Below are 14,370 nucleotides of genomic sequence, written 5' to 3'. Positions count from 1 at the left end.
CAGGTATCTAGGAGCCATTAAGAGCCTTAACAGCTAGTGATGACTAAATGCTGTCTTTCCGTAGTTGAAAGCGGCTTTGAAACTGCATCTTGTGCTGTGATTGGCAGAACCGACCTTTCACATGGTGAACTTGATCCCTGGACAGCCCAGAGAGAAGGGATTTCTGTTGCTTCCCGTGTTGGCCGTTGTCACATAGGAGTACAAGGGGCTTTGAAACACCATGTCTGGGGCCTTGGGTAGATGTGGGCAAAACTTGCTCTCTGTAGAAGCTGGATGTTGCTCTCCACATGTCGGTGCCCTGTGCCAGCTCTGATAGAAGGCATCTACGGTGCTTCAAGAGAAGAGGATCTGTGACACCGCTAAAATTAAGTTTTCTGTTGTATCCAACCAGCCATCTTTGCTCCACCTGATTTTGTTCTTATTGAAGGTTAATCCCCTCTGCAGAGGGGATTTAAGGACTCTCACCCAAGAGAGCCTGTGTGGCTGCTCCAAGCATCTCCCATGCAGCCTGCATCGCTGCCTGGGTAAATGCTGCTCCTGGCTCCGTGCACCTCCAGCAGCGGCAGCATGGGGCATCCCCGGGGAACCGGCAGGGCCGGCGAGGAGGCAGGGGGCTAGCTGCCCCTTCTTGCCTGCGCCTCTCCCTGGCCCCTGCTGTTCGGTGGGGACAGGAGCGCTGTGGAGGGGATGGAGGGCTGAGCACATGCCTTGGTCACGCATTGCTGTCCTAGGAGCCCTGTCCTGCTCTGGAGCACACCAGTGTCACTGGCGGAGCACAGAGGTTTGGCTGTGGCTGCCCGGCCTCTCTTATCACCAGCTGCATTCCTCAAGTCCCAGCTGCCTCCTGCTCCTGCATGATCCAGATTTTTGTTGTCTCGTTCTCATCAAATAACCTAAATGAGTCCCGGGTGCTCTTGTAGTGGGGTTGCTGCAGCCCCCAGGGCACCCTCACCCCGTGTCGCAGCAGCATTTAGATCGATGCAGAAATGTTGTGGTGCCCGTCGCACAAGTGAGGGGGTTGCCCTGCTCCTGCCCCGTCGGTCCATGGAGAGCTGGAGCGCACGGTGGCGGGTGCCTTATCCCGGGGATGAACGGGTGGGAGAGCAGAGCGGAGGCAGAGCTGGAGGAGAGACGAGAAGACTTGGCCCACCGGCAGAGAAGGTGCTTCATTTCCTCAGGCTGGGGTCGCACCAGCTCTTCTGGCTTCGTGCAGGTCCCGGTGCCAGGATCTGTCGGCATTTAAGGGTCTGGGGTCTGACAGCGGTGTCCTTGGCGGGGCGGGCAGGGGCAGGTGCGGCGTCGGCACCGCCTCTGCTCTGAGGGAGCCGGCGTGCTGCCGGGGCAGGGCAGGGCGGTCTGACTCCGAGAGGGGCGCGGCCGTGGCGGGTCGCCTTTGCTGTGCTTCCTGGAGAGGCTGGGCGTGGGGGGCGCCGTGGGACAGGGGCGCAGCTGCCCCGGGGGCCGCGGCCCTTTGTCCCGGGAGGGCTGCGGGGGTGGGGAGGGAGTGTCCCGGGGAGACGATGCCCGCCGGGGAGGGGGGCCGCTGCACAGCGCGGGGGGCGGTGCATCGCCGGGGCGGGCGGGGCCGGGCCGGGCTGCGCGGGCTCACGCCGGGGCTGCGGCGAGCGGAGCGGAGCCGAGGGCAGCGCGTCCTGCAGGACCAGGGCCCAGCGGGGCCGAGCCGCAGCAGGTGGGTGTCCCTGCCGGGAAGCTTCGGGCCGGGCGGGACCCAGGGCACCCCCGCCCCGCTCCCCCAGCGCCCTCGGCTCCTTTCTCTTGCTCAGGAGCCGGGCCGGGGCAAACGGCACCGCCCGCAGCCGCCGCCCGCGGTACCCGGGCAGGCAGCGGGGGAGCCCCGGCGCGCCGGGAGCCTCCGGCACCGAGACCCTGCGGCTCGCAGAGCACCGGAGCGAGCTGCAGGGCGACGGGGCTTATTCATTGAGCGCTGCCGGATGCCCTGCGCCCTCCTTCAAGGGATGGAAACCGAGCTGATCCCGAGGGCTGATGCCGAGAGCGATGCCGAGGAGGAGCAGCTCCAGGAAGGAGCGGTTCGGTGGTTCTCCTGGCCTGGGCTGGTCCTGAGTGGAGCCGGAGGTTGGTTTCCCAGCTGCTGCCCGTGGGAGCTGCTCGGTGGTCCATGGAGGCGGATGTCTCTAGCACTGACCCTGGTTTCAATTCGGAGAAGGGCTCTGGGCTTTTTGGAAGACGGCAAGAAAAAAGCAGATCCCAAGGAGGGATAATAGAGTTTGTGCTTGGTGTGGAGTTCCTGGGCAGTTGCTCTCTGTCACCCTTCCCTATGTCCAATCGAGTACTTTGCCTTTGGTGCTGCTCTGATGCTGTACACATGCTAGCTCAGATCGGTTTGCTGAAGGAGAGACGTGTTTTCAGCCCAGTCTCTGCTTTGCAGAAAAGGTCCCTCTTCCCCTGCCCTTTTTCGGTACACCCGGCCTGGAGACACGGATCTGCCCCAGAGCAGCCCTAGGAGCAGGGCCCTGCCGTGGCAAGGAATGGCTGAGGGCAGCTCAGGCAGGATTCTCCCACACTTGTGGCCCAGTAGCTCCAGAGTCTCTTTCTTCCCCTTCCCGGACAAGTTCAGCAATTCCAGTACAGAAACAGTACCCCACACACTCGAGCTGCAGGACCCTGCCTTCAGCTTCCATCCCAAATGTATCTTGTTTTTCCTTAAAAAAAAACCCAAACCACTCAGACAACAGGGAGAACTTGAGTTGGAGGCTATGCAAAACCCACATGCAAAGTGTAGGTAAAGCTGTGGGGTAAACAAACAGTGAAAAGCCAGCACAGAGTAGGGAAAGGATGGCTGTTATCATGCGGGGTCAGTCACAGCATGGCACCAGCCTGCAAGGGGCCGAACAGACGCCAGTTGGAGCCAAAGTGTTTGAAGCAGAGCTACCTGCATGTGGATGGTTATAAATTACAAGGCGAGAGTTACAGTGCTCCTGTCCCCGAACAGAAAAGGAATATAAACCAAGCTGGACCCAAGCAGTGAGGCTGAGGGATGCACCAGGCTGGGGTGTCAGCCCCGCACAGGATGGGCCCGTCAGCGTGGGGAAGACCAGGCAGCACTGAGAGCCCTGCAGAGACCTCGCTGGGGGGTCCTCACCTGCCCCACGGGCCTTCCACACACACGAGTCAGGCCTGGGTCACTCAGGGTACCTGGCATGTATTTGCTTGTCCTTTTCCCCTTGAATCTCACTCCACCAGGAATGGGCGCTCTTGCAGGAATGTCGCTGCTCACACCTGGCAGGGAGGTTGTGTGGGGTGAGATGCAGCTTTGTTTCCAGCATCTCTTGTGCTGGTCCACCAGGCAAGGTCCTCCTTGCGCAGTGGATCCCTCAGCAGTCCCCCCTGCTGATGCCTGCTGTTGGTACACTGCTGTTGCTGTCTAAGTTTCTAGTCCTGTGATCATCGGGTTTGGTGCTTTCTAGTGATGTTTCGAAGGATCCCAAAGCAGCGTGTAAGCTCATGGGCTGAAGCTGGAGATCCTCTCGTAACCAAAACACCTTTCTCCACCAGTTGGCAAAACTTTCGGGAGTGTGTGTGGTATCATCAGGCTGCACTCAAATATACCTGCACCTGGGGACTGGCACAGAAATTATCTGGAGATCATGGGGCATAAGTGGGGAAGTTGTGATTTTTCTGCCACCTCTCCACTTCTTGCTGTATGGAAAAACTGCTGCTTGTTGTCTGCCTTGTGAGCACAGAAGCTGGTTTTCTTCTGCTGGGGACTGGAAGCCTGGTGGTTTCCTGCAGAGTTTAAAACATCAGGGCCTTTAAAGAAAACCCTTTCAGGGTCGTTCTTACTGTTCAAATGAAGTCTTGCATAATCTTCTTCCCCAAGGGCAGATTTTGCAATGAAAACTTTGTGTAGCTTGGCTTTACATAAAGTAAGGCCATGGTGTTTTGACTTGGAGCACAGTTTCTGAGGCCACTTTCAACTTTGAGTATTGATAGCAAATGCTTTGGCTACCCCATCTGATCCTCAACATGAGTGCTGACGGCTAGAGGTGTACATCTCTTGCCACCAAACACCAAGTGTTGTGTTGCTGCTATTTAGCAAGTGGTTGGCCGGTGCTGTGCTCCTCCCTGTCCTCAGTGCCAGCTGTAATTGGGTAAAGTGCAAGTACTGCTGGTCAGCTCGGTACTGCTGCGAGTTTAATGAAGCCGCTGGAGTTACAGTGGGGTGGGAGTGGGCCTTGATGTCCTGGGAGAGGTAAGCTGCATAAACTGCATCTTCACCAGCCTCCTGCTCCTCAGCTGCTGCCATTCCTCTTTGCTGCCCTCCGTCTGCGGTGTGGAAGTGGGCAGCAAGCGAATCGCGGTGGGCAAACCTGGTGTGGGCGTGAGCCTGCCAGCTGGGGCGTCTGCTCACCACCCTGCTGCTCTGCCGGAGCTGGGTTGGGGGCTCTGCAGCGACGTTAGGGGATGTGAGTGCCCGCTGCAGCGGGCGGTGGGACCAGAGGCGCAGCTTGGGCTGGTGTGCAGTCGCAGCAGGTCTGATTCTTGCTCCTGGTGCAGCAGGCCAGGCTACCAAGCTGGGCAACTTCTGGCCAAAGTATGTTCTGGGGTGAAAATCCTGTGTAGTTTCAAAAGCTTTATTGTGCAGATTCATAGAGGAAAATCATACATCGAGAGCTATTCGCTGTATCCCTTCTGTGCTGAGCTGCAAGTGGGAGCCTGGATGGCAAATGAGCAGAGCTGGGTCTGTGAGCCCAGGGGTGACAGGGGCTCCTTCTCACCCCTCACAGCTCAGACTTGACACCCCACCCTGACGCTGACTTCCCATGTGGCCTTGTGCAAGTCACTTAACTTTTCTTATCTGTTGGTGATTGCCAAGTCTTCCTGCTTTGCAATAGTGGACTGGTATGAGAGAACCTCTGTAGGGAGCTGGGATTGCTTTAGGGGCTCAGTCTGCTGTGCTACATTGATAAGAAAATGGTCATCTCGAGTGCAAATCTATTTCTCTTTCCTTGGTGCTTTGGGAGCTGATGAGTGATACCTCGTTCCCTGGAGAGACTTTCCTGCACTCAGTGTCCCCAGCATTAGCTGGCTGTGACGACAATGTGTGCGGAGCTCTTGGAAACAGCTTGCTTGCCTTGCGAAGCTTCTTATAACATGTGTTGTTGTGCAAATACTGCTTGTTTATATAGCATTACATGGAGAAATGGATTTAGTGGGGGTAAATGATTGATTGGTTTCCCTAGCAGGGGTAACCTGACTTTCTGAGGCGTGCAGCAGAGCTGGGCAGCTCGTCAGCCAGCTGAAGTTCAACTTCCCACGAGTCATATGGGTTTTAATAAGCCAGTGGTGGATTCCATACAGCAGGCAGTGGCAAGAGGAAGGCTTGGAGTGGAGAGGGGGGAGAGCAGCCCTGGATGCTTGAGGGAAACTCAGCTTGGGGTACTGCCCCCAAGGCAGACAGACAAACCCTGCCCTGACATAGCAGGATTTGAGCTCACCTGGGAAGGACTCCTGTCTTGCAGGATGTATCCTGGAGGCTGTCGGAGCTGGGACTGTCTGCCCTGCATCCACACAGCCTGGCTGCAGGGGGCCGGGATGAGGGCCAAGTGCAGGGCAGGGATGTGGTGCCCAAAAGTGCTGTGGAGATGCTGAACTTCTGAGAAAGCACTCGCCTGCCATGCTAAGATGGGTCCAGTTACCTCCATCTCAAAGCAAGGGCCTTTCAGTTATTTCTTACCTACTTACCTCACGCAGGTGGATTACCGTGATTTTAGTCCATGTGTACAGATGGGATGGAGAGGTCCAGTGCCCATGGGGTGCTTCCTTGCTGGCCTCCCATGGTCAGCAGCTGTTTCTTGAAGTAGCTTTTTTTCTGAGCATGAATTAATCTGTTGCAGGGGGGAAAAAAAAAGTGAATTAATCTGTGGCTGCCATTTGAAAACCTTTGCCACCGCTGAGACCTGGAGCCTCAGTCATGTTTCTTACAGCACAGAGTCTTGAAGCCCGTGTTCTCCTTGTGTGCCTGTTGGTGCAGCTGGGGTAGCAGAGGTGTGCAGTTGGCCATAACGCCAGCATTGGCTGTCACACCAGCTCCTGGGAAGATTTGGGTGGCAGAGACTGAGAAATGGGCTGGCTGAAACAAGCCCTCTTCAATGCTGGTGAATCTGGGAGGATGCCTCACCTCCCGACTTCGTCTGTATGGTGTGAGGTGGGGTGGTTTGTTTCTGTGCACAAGCTGCATAATGCAATGAAAGCAGGTCTGAAAATGGGCTTTCCCAGGGTTGAGAGAGCTTCAAAGCACGTCGATGTCTACCAAACCTGTTGAAATAATTGTGCTCTAGCTTTTTGCAGGAAGGGGGCTGAGAAGCAGAAAAGGGGTTTTCTGCCCCTTATCTGTGAAAGGTTGAGAAAATTTGCTCCAAATGCTTTGTCTTTCATTAATTTGTTTTAAGCTGCTTGGAAGGACCAATTGTTTAGCTGCTGAACACCATAGCTCTAGCGTTGGGGACAAGCCAGCTGGAGTCGATGGGGGGGGCTGCTGTGATTAATTTTCCACTGCTGGGAAAAATGAAGTCTGAGATGCTTTAATGGGATTTCAGCTTTATCTGCTGGATATTTACTACAGTCCTGCTTTGGCTGGAGAGTGGAAAATGTGCAAGGAGAAATGTGCTGGGGGCTTCTTAAGCTTACAAGGGGCAGAATTTGCCCAGGATGACCCCTCTGAACCAGCAAGGTCCTACACCAGGTTTACCAGTCTGTCTGTGTCCTCTGCTGGATTCAGGTCTGCTGCTGAAATGCCTCTTGCTTGGGGACCCACCACCACCTCGTCCCCGTTGCGCTGCCCTGCCTGGCACAGGGGTGGCTCCGTATCTGCAAAGGTGCTGGAGTGAACGCGGCCATGCAAGGGCTCGGGATCTTCTCCTCCTTGTGCAGACTGGGAAATGGGGCACAGAGAGGGTACGGGGCATGGAGTATTAGGCTGTGAATTATCTGGATAGTGTCCCAGAGGTTTCTGTAAATGATGGAGGGAGAGAGACACATCCAGAGGGCGATTTGGGGCATGTAAGGTCCCTGTTCTGAGTGACTGCCTCTTCACTCTGGAGGCAGCCGAGCCGAAAGCGCTGGGGAATGTGGATATTTTGGCACGCCTCAGCCCAGGGGAAGCTTTGCCCTTCCTCCGTGGCGGATCAAGAGTTAAAGTTACACTGGAGCCATCGCCTCAGGGAGGCACACGCATCTAGCCTGGAAGCAGGAGTAGGAAGCATGAGTCAAATTCACTGCTGAATTATGCAGGCTTTAAAATTCAGCCAGCTGGGGGGGCTGCCTGCTTTCATGCCCAGTGCCCACCACTTGCCGCTTTCCATCCTCTCAGCAGCTCTTTGGCATAGCTTTTTCCTTGAACTGTGAACTGCAAATGTGGAGAGGGGAAAAGTGGTCTCTTTAGGAAGGGAACAGAATGAATGATTTCTGCTTAACAGGAGGATGATGCTTTGGGTTTGCCTTAAATCTTGCAGAGCTCGGAAGACGAAGCAGAGCCCAAGTATCACTAAACTGGGAAGGGCATCAGGGCAAGGGTGGGAAGCTGTGATGGTGGAGCGAGGGAGGGACATGCAGCGAGGCTGTTTAATACAGCTCTGTTGTGACCAGATCCAGTGGGTTATTCATTGGTGTGAGCCCGAGTTAAAAAAGCATTGCCACCGCTCTCTGGCTTTCCCTGCATGCTGATGCTTCTGGCAGATGGCTGGTGCATCTGCGAAGCCCGCGGGCAACAACAGCAGGCAGTGCTCCCTCAGCTGAGGGACTGTCCTCTGCCAGAATGGGGGTGGCCCTTAAATTAAAGACTGATTTTGCTTTGGTTTAATTCTCAAGTTGTTTACCTCAGGTGTCTCTCAGCTGCTGTTGCTCTCCACCCAAATGGCTGCTATCAGCAGAAGGGCTAACTAAGGCCTGGAGCCTTGAGGGTATTTGGGGCCCAGAGTCACCTCCCACCAGGTTTGGTTCTCTGCAAGTGGGGTGCCTGGTCCAAGTGGATGTCCCTGGTGGTTTTAATAGTTGCTGGAGGAAGACCAGCATTTCCCAAGGAAGACCGATCCCACCTCCTGGGTTATCCTTCTGTGATGTCCTCAGCACTGCTGGCAGGGCACGGGGTGTGTCCCACCTTGCCCAGGTCCTTTTGGGTCCCAGGGGCAGGTGGGCACCATCCCTGTGGCTGAGTGTTGGAGCACAGCCCAAAACTCGCTTCCTCTGCCCTGGAGACTTGGGTGCACCCATGGCTGTGCTCCCACCATCAGGAGCCCTTTGTCAGCACTCTCTGAGCCCTGCAGGGCAGAGCAGCATCCCCCCTCTCCAACCAGTGTAATGCTCAGACTTCTAACACACACAGCCCTCACTCTTCTGTTGGTAGCTTCAAACCTCCTGGCAGCCCCAACGCACAGGATCCTGAATGGGCCATGTCTTATTTCAGGTGCCCTGTTTCAGGACAGCTGCTGCAGTTGTTTCTTGTGTTATTGTTTCTACTGAACCCTCTGCTGTGTCTGCGTCCTGCCAAAGAACGGCATGGAGCAGTTCAGAGAGCTTGTTCTGATTCCCATTTGCACTCTGTTTAAATGCTGAGCAGTGCCTTGTGCTGGTGCTTGGTGCTGTGGTGTGAGAGGTGGGCCCGTGGTGATAGTGGTCCTCTTTGGGCAGTCTGGACTTAAAATGAGAAACTTTGCTCACCTGACAGTGCTGAATGGGACATGCAGGTGATGAATGAGTGCTCTTCATGGCTGATGAGCCAGGGGTTGATTTACTCTCCCTTAAACTGATCAAGCCCCTGAGATGTCTGGAAAATGTACCACCTTCCATCCTGCATTGCTGCATCCCAGAGGTGGTAGGGAGTGATGATTTGTAAGTGGGTTGTTTGGAGTCAGAAAAGGGGCACAGCAGATGCTCCTTCCCTGGCTGGCTACAGCTGGTGCGAAAGCCCCTGGTCCAGCCCCAGAGCCAAGGATGCCCTGTGCTGTGTCAGTTGCTTTCCACCTCCCATCTTGGCTGCAGGACACTGCAGAGTGTGGCTTTCCTGTGGAAACAGGGCAGCAACATGTCCCGCAGGGCTGTGCCTTCCTCTCCATCCTGATGCACATAGGCTTTGGGTGAATGTCAGCAAAGAGCTGGGGTGGGTGCAGTACCCTGGCACAGGGTGCTTTTGCATTGATCAGGAAAAGAAGCTCTATAAAGACCCTGCAGCTGGGCTGTGCTGGCTCTGCATTGATCCAGCCTCTGAGGGGCTCTGTCCGAGGCTGCTCTGCCCTGCCTGAGTGTGGACCAGGCCAGGAAACATCCCCATCCTCAGCTTCAGAGCTGTGGCCCCCTTTGCTCCGGACTAACACTGCGGTAGATGAGAGCACTTGCCCAGTGCGAGTCCAGGCTGCAAAGGGGAGGGCAGGTCCACCTCCTGGTTCTGGTGGTGAGGCACTTCGAGGACTCATCCAGCTGAGAATTAACCCTGCAAAAATGGTTTTCAGCTGAATTGATGCCTAATTAAAGCAGTCAGACTGTGTATCAAAGCAGACGTGGTGGTGGCTAGCATACCTCCTGCGTCGCAAGGCAGGCGGGCAGCTGGGCAGGATGCTTTTAGCTAGGCAGTACCGTGGCCTTCATCCCCAGCCCAAGTACAGGGTCCTTGTGCTCAGGGGGTTCCAGGCCAGACTTTCCACTGTGCTTGGGGTCACGACGAGAGGGAGAAACAGTGGGAAATGGTTGTCTCTGGGGCAGCTGTTCCTCATGAGCCTCTAGCTCTGGTAGCACTTGCCCCATTTTGCAACCTCTGTGCAAGTTAAGAGCTGGTCTCTGTCCTGAAGGGCTGAGAAAAGCCAAGAAGAGGAAGGAGGAGGAGAGGTGATGCCAAGGAGATGCTGGCTGGGGCTATGGCCCATGGGTCTGAGTCAGCTCCTTACTCACTGGGCTGTGCCGCTTCTGCAGGATTTTTCTGTGCGGTACATGAATAATTTCATGGAGCAGCATGGTTACAGAGGTGACTGGTTTCTGCCCACCTACAGATTTCACAGTCCTTAAAACGTGTAATTCGTGGTTGGTGTTTTCCTAGGAAAAGCCTCAGAAGAGCAGGGGTTCGTGGTCCCTTGAGGCTGTCTCTGTCCCCAACAGCAACCAGCACCACAGTGTTGGAGGATTCCACAAGGACCCATTGGGCTATTCTTTCAGTGATTCACTGGGAGTCTGTTGATATACCAGTCAACAGGAGGTAGGTCCCCGTTAGCTATCTTCTTCACCCAACTCAACCGCTTGTCTTTAGATAAGGCTGGAGCATGGGTCTCGGGTCCACTGGGTCCTCTCTGAAATGGTGCTGCGGCAGTTCTGTGACTTCGAGGCATCTCCATGTGTAAAATCAAGTTTCTCCCCATCTGGGTCCCAAAGGGCAAAGCCCAGTTGATGCCCCCTAAGCATCCCCTAAATAAAGTGCTTTCAGGGCATTTGGTGCTGTTTCTATTCTGTGTTTTTTGTGGCTGTTGTAAGAACTGGCAGGAACCGAGGGATGTCCAGTGATTTGAAAAGAAATAGTCCAGGTTTAGGAGGAAAACTACTTCCCAGATGAGGTGAGACCTTGTGTGGGAAGCTCAGCAGGGGAACTTTTGCATTACTCAGAAACAGCTGGCAAAGACCATGTTCCACTCCAGAATCTTATTGAACATGTAGAGCACTGTTAGTGCAAGGTGTTACTGCTGTGGTGAGCTGCCACTGCACCCGCCTGCGGCCATCTCCAGCCCAGTGTGTTCTTATGGATACAGGTAGCAAATGCTTTGGGAGACCAAGCCAGATGTGCAGGAGAGGACCCGAGGGGCAGGAAACCATGTTCTCCCCGATGAGGAGTGATGCTGGTTGTGGCAGATGGGGTTTCCTGTGCTGAGATACCAGAATGTCTTGCAAAGCCAGCAAAGTGCTGTTACTGCCTCTTGGCATTTGAGAAGAAATGGACAGAGAGGCTCATTCACTGTGGGGTGATCTGCCAGCAGTGCGTGGCAGGCAGCCTGAGCCTTCATTCTAGCTTAGGACTCTGGCCATCTGCACTGAGAACAGTCATTGAGCTAAAAATAATCCCTTGGCTTCTGGGAACAACACAGAGTGGTTGAGATTTAAGATTTATCTTAAATTGGAAACTCCAAAGATAAAGGGCATGGCTTTCATCTGCCGTAGAGCACATTTGGGTTTGCAAGGAGACCAGCCCTTCACGGGCTGTTTGGCAGTATGGCCCCCACCTCCCTCTCCGATCCCTCCACAGCCTCCAGCCTTTGTCTCTGGGCTGTGACAAGAAGCAAGTTACAGTAATCACTATCAGATGATTCCTCAAACATTTCAGCAGTACGGTCACGGTATCTTTTCTCATCCTAATGTGTTTTTCTCGATCGAGAGGGTGGGCTGGGGTTGTTCTAGCCAGCTCAAATGCTTGACAGTTCCCACACACTGAGCTTCCTTTTAAACACCCACGTGCCCTACTCTGCTTTTTCATTTGTATAGCGTCAATTAACTATCAGGGGAAAATGAGGTTTATATATGCTCATGAAATAAGTGCCATATGACATCAGTTAGGGGTCTTGTGCCATGAGTCTTCAGAATTAAAATAAAAATCACAGAAAATGCATGAAGAGTGTAGCAAAGGGAACAGAGACAGTGAATGTGTGGGATTAGGCTTGTGACTGCTGAGTTGTTACAACTGTTTTTTTTTCCTTACTCTTTTCTGCACCTTTCCATCTCGAATTCTTGTGCCTTGTCGATCACCATCCGTTCTGCAAGGTGAGCCAACACAAAGCCTTCTTGGCTGACTGCCCTGGAGAGTGTGTTTTCACTTGTTCTTGTCTTGTTTCTCTTCCTTCAAAACCCCCAGTCATTTCCCATCAGGCAGGCAGCGCAGTGGCACTTTCTGTGCATGGGGAGCGTTACCAGTGAGGACTCTGCACAGAGACCTTCACAGGTGGTTGGGTGAAACTTGCCCAAAACTTAGTGCAGAACAGCCAAGTTCTTCTTGGAAGATTTAGGTGCCTGACTGTCCTTAACCCTGCTAGAAGCCAAACTGCATCTCAGCGGCCTAAATGTCTTTATGCACCATGGCCTGACAAGTCTATCAGTTTTGTGAAAGCTATTTTGAGTGGGACTCAGTTCACTGGGTGTGGGCACAAGGGACCTGGAGATCAGGGCTCTTTGGATGAGGAGAGGACCAGCTGTGTCTTCATTCCCCTGTAGACTTGTCCTGTGGGGAGGGGGCAACAGTTGCTGGAGGAGTTGGTACCTCTCCACTTGTCTTCAGAAATGTTCATTGCTAAAGCTAAAGTTAGAGAAAAGTAATCTCTTACTTGAAAGCCTTGGGGAAATACTGATTTTTAGGGCCAGAAGATCTTAAGAGCTTGTCTCTCCCTTGTATGTAACATCAGCCATAGATCTTCATCTGGAAACTTTATGCTTTTTGGTTAGGTTGTTTTCTGTATAACATGCATCTTGTCTGTAAGTTAGGTGGAATAAAGACTGTGTTCTGATCAGGTTTTCCAACACTTAGGTGCTCTCTCAGCATAACGTGTGTGGAGTTTTTCAGATTTCGAAGGGGATTTATGCCACATGGTGGCCAGTTATAACAAAGACCTATACTTACCTGTGCCAAGAACTTGCTGTCCTCTTGGATCACCTGAATTCCCATTTGCTGGATCTTATAATGCCCCTGTCCCTATTACTTGGCATTTTCCCCCAGCAAAAGGATACTTTAGCTATCAGTTCTCTCATGACTTTCCTTTGTGTTTAAATCTCCTGGTGAAGCAGATTTCCCAGATTTTAGATCTTCCCTAAGGCTTCTTTCTTACCTGGCAAGGGATAGGTTTGAAATCAGAGCAGCTAAATCAAAGCTGGGATTGCAATCCAGGGTATGATCCCAGCCCTGTGAGCATGATACCGTCCCAGGAGCACAGGATTTCGTCCAGGTCTGTGGCTCACAGATGTCCTTGTTGACCACAGCATAATAAACACTTGAATTTGCAAAGTGGAAATGATTTATCCTCCCAGTAACTTACCCTGAGCTTTTTAAGTCTTACTTTCCAGGCTGTATTTATTATTTAATTTTATGAAAAACGTGTTCATGCTCAAATGAAATGCAAGTATCCCTGCTGCAGAATTTACTTTAACTTGCCTTCCTGTGGAGAGAGGCATTTGCCTTCCTGATTCTGTTTTATTATATTTGTTTTAGAACACAAAATTGTCTTTTTGACTGGGGAGAACAAATATATTTGGGTTAGCTTGAGGGGAAACAGCCACGCTTAGACTAGATGTTCTCATGTATATGAGTATGTATATGAGTATGTCTACGACAAGCTAATTGCTAACTTGCGTAACTACAGCATCCAGGGAAAGCCAGCTGGTCCTCATTGATGCTGGGAGCTATTTGCTGCAGGGCTGTTCCTGACATCCTCACACTGGTGAACGTCACTGTTTTGTCTGTGGGAAATCATCCTCTTGCTGAGCAGTGGGAGCTGTGGTCTGTCTTTAGTCTCCTCCCTAGGCTGGGAGTATAAGGGAAATACTTTTTCCTTTTTTTTTTTTGTGGGTCAAGAACTCAAAAATACCAGTGACATATTTTTAGGGATCTGCAACATAGTACTGGTCTGCAAATCCATTTTGGTTTTGCTTGACCAACTGCATTTTCCTTATGTTACAAGAAGGTTTGTTGGTGTCTATTCTAAAAAGCCAGAATAGAAGAAAGTCCATTTCTGTTGACCGAGACAGATGCTGAGTAACTCTGCTGAGGTGTTTTGTTCATCTGGCTTAGACAGATGATCTCATCTAATGTTACCATTGTGATCTGGATTTGCTCCGTGTTTTCATCTGGGACTGGGGAGCGCTCGTCCAGCCCCCTGCGAGCCAAGTACAGGCAGGGCAGGATGGGGAGCTGCAGGGAACGTTGCCCATACACCCTCCCCCCCCCCCCCCCCCCCGGCATGTGCTGCGGGAGAAAACCACTTGACTCCTGTGGTTTAAACCGCGTGGGACTGGAGTGATTTACTGATTGGTTGATGAGGTCTAAACAGCAGTCTGTCAGTGCAGCATCGGGATCATTATCGGCAACACAACAGGTAACCCCTGGTGCTGAGGCGCTTACAAAATGTTGATAAGCACCTCCAGATTTCTAAACATCCTTCTGTACCTTGTTATGTGTTAGCTCGTCCGAATAATTGACTGGACAGAGTTAGCTAAAATCCAATTCAAGTTTTATTAAATTCAAGCAAGCGATAGCAAGCAAACAGTGCTGGGCGGCCGGGGAGTCCTCGCTCCACCAAAGGCTCGCGCCTTTCCCCCTGGAGTCCTTGGTTTTTATACTCTTCTACTTCCTTGTACCACATATACTTCTGCTGCTTT

This window comes from Leptosomus discolor, chromosome 19 (assembly GCF_034619465.1).
Source record: "Leptosomus discolor isolate bLepDis1 chromosome 19, bLepDis1.hap2, whole genome shotgun sequence".
Classification (NCBI taxonomy): domain Eukaryota; kingdom Metazoa; phylum Chordata; class Aves; order Leptosomiformes; family Leptosomidae; genus Leptosomus; species Leptosomus discolor.
Note: the sequence above shows the minus strand (reverse complement) of the source record.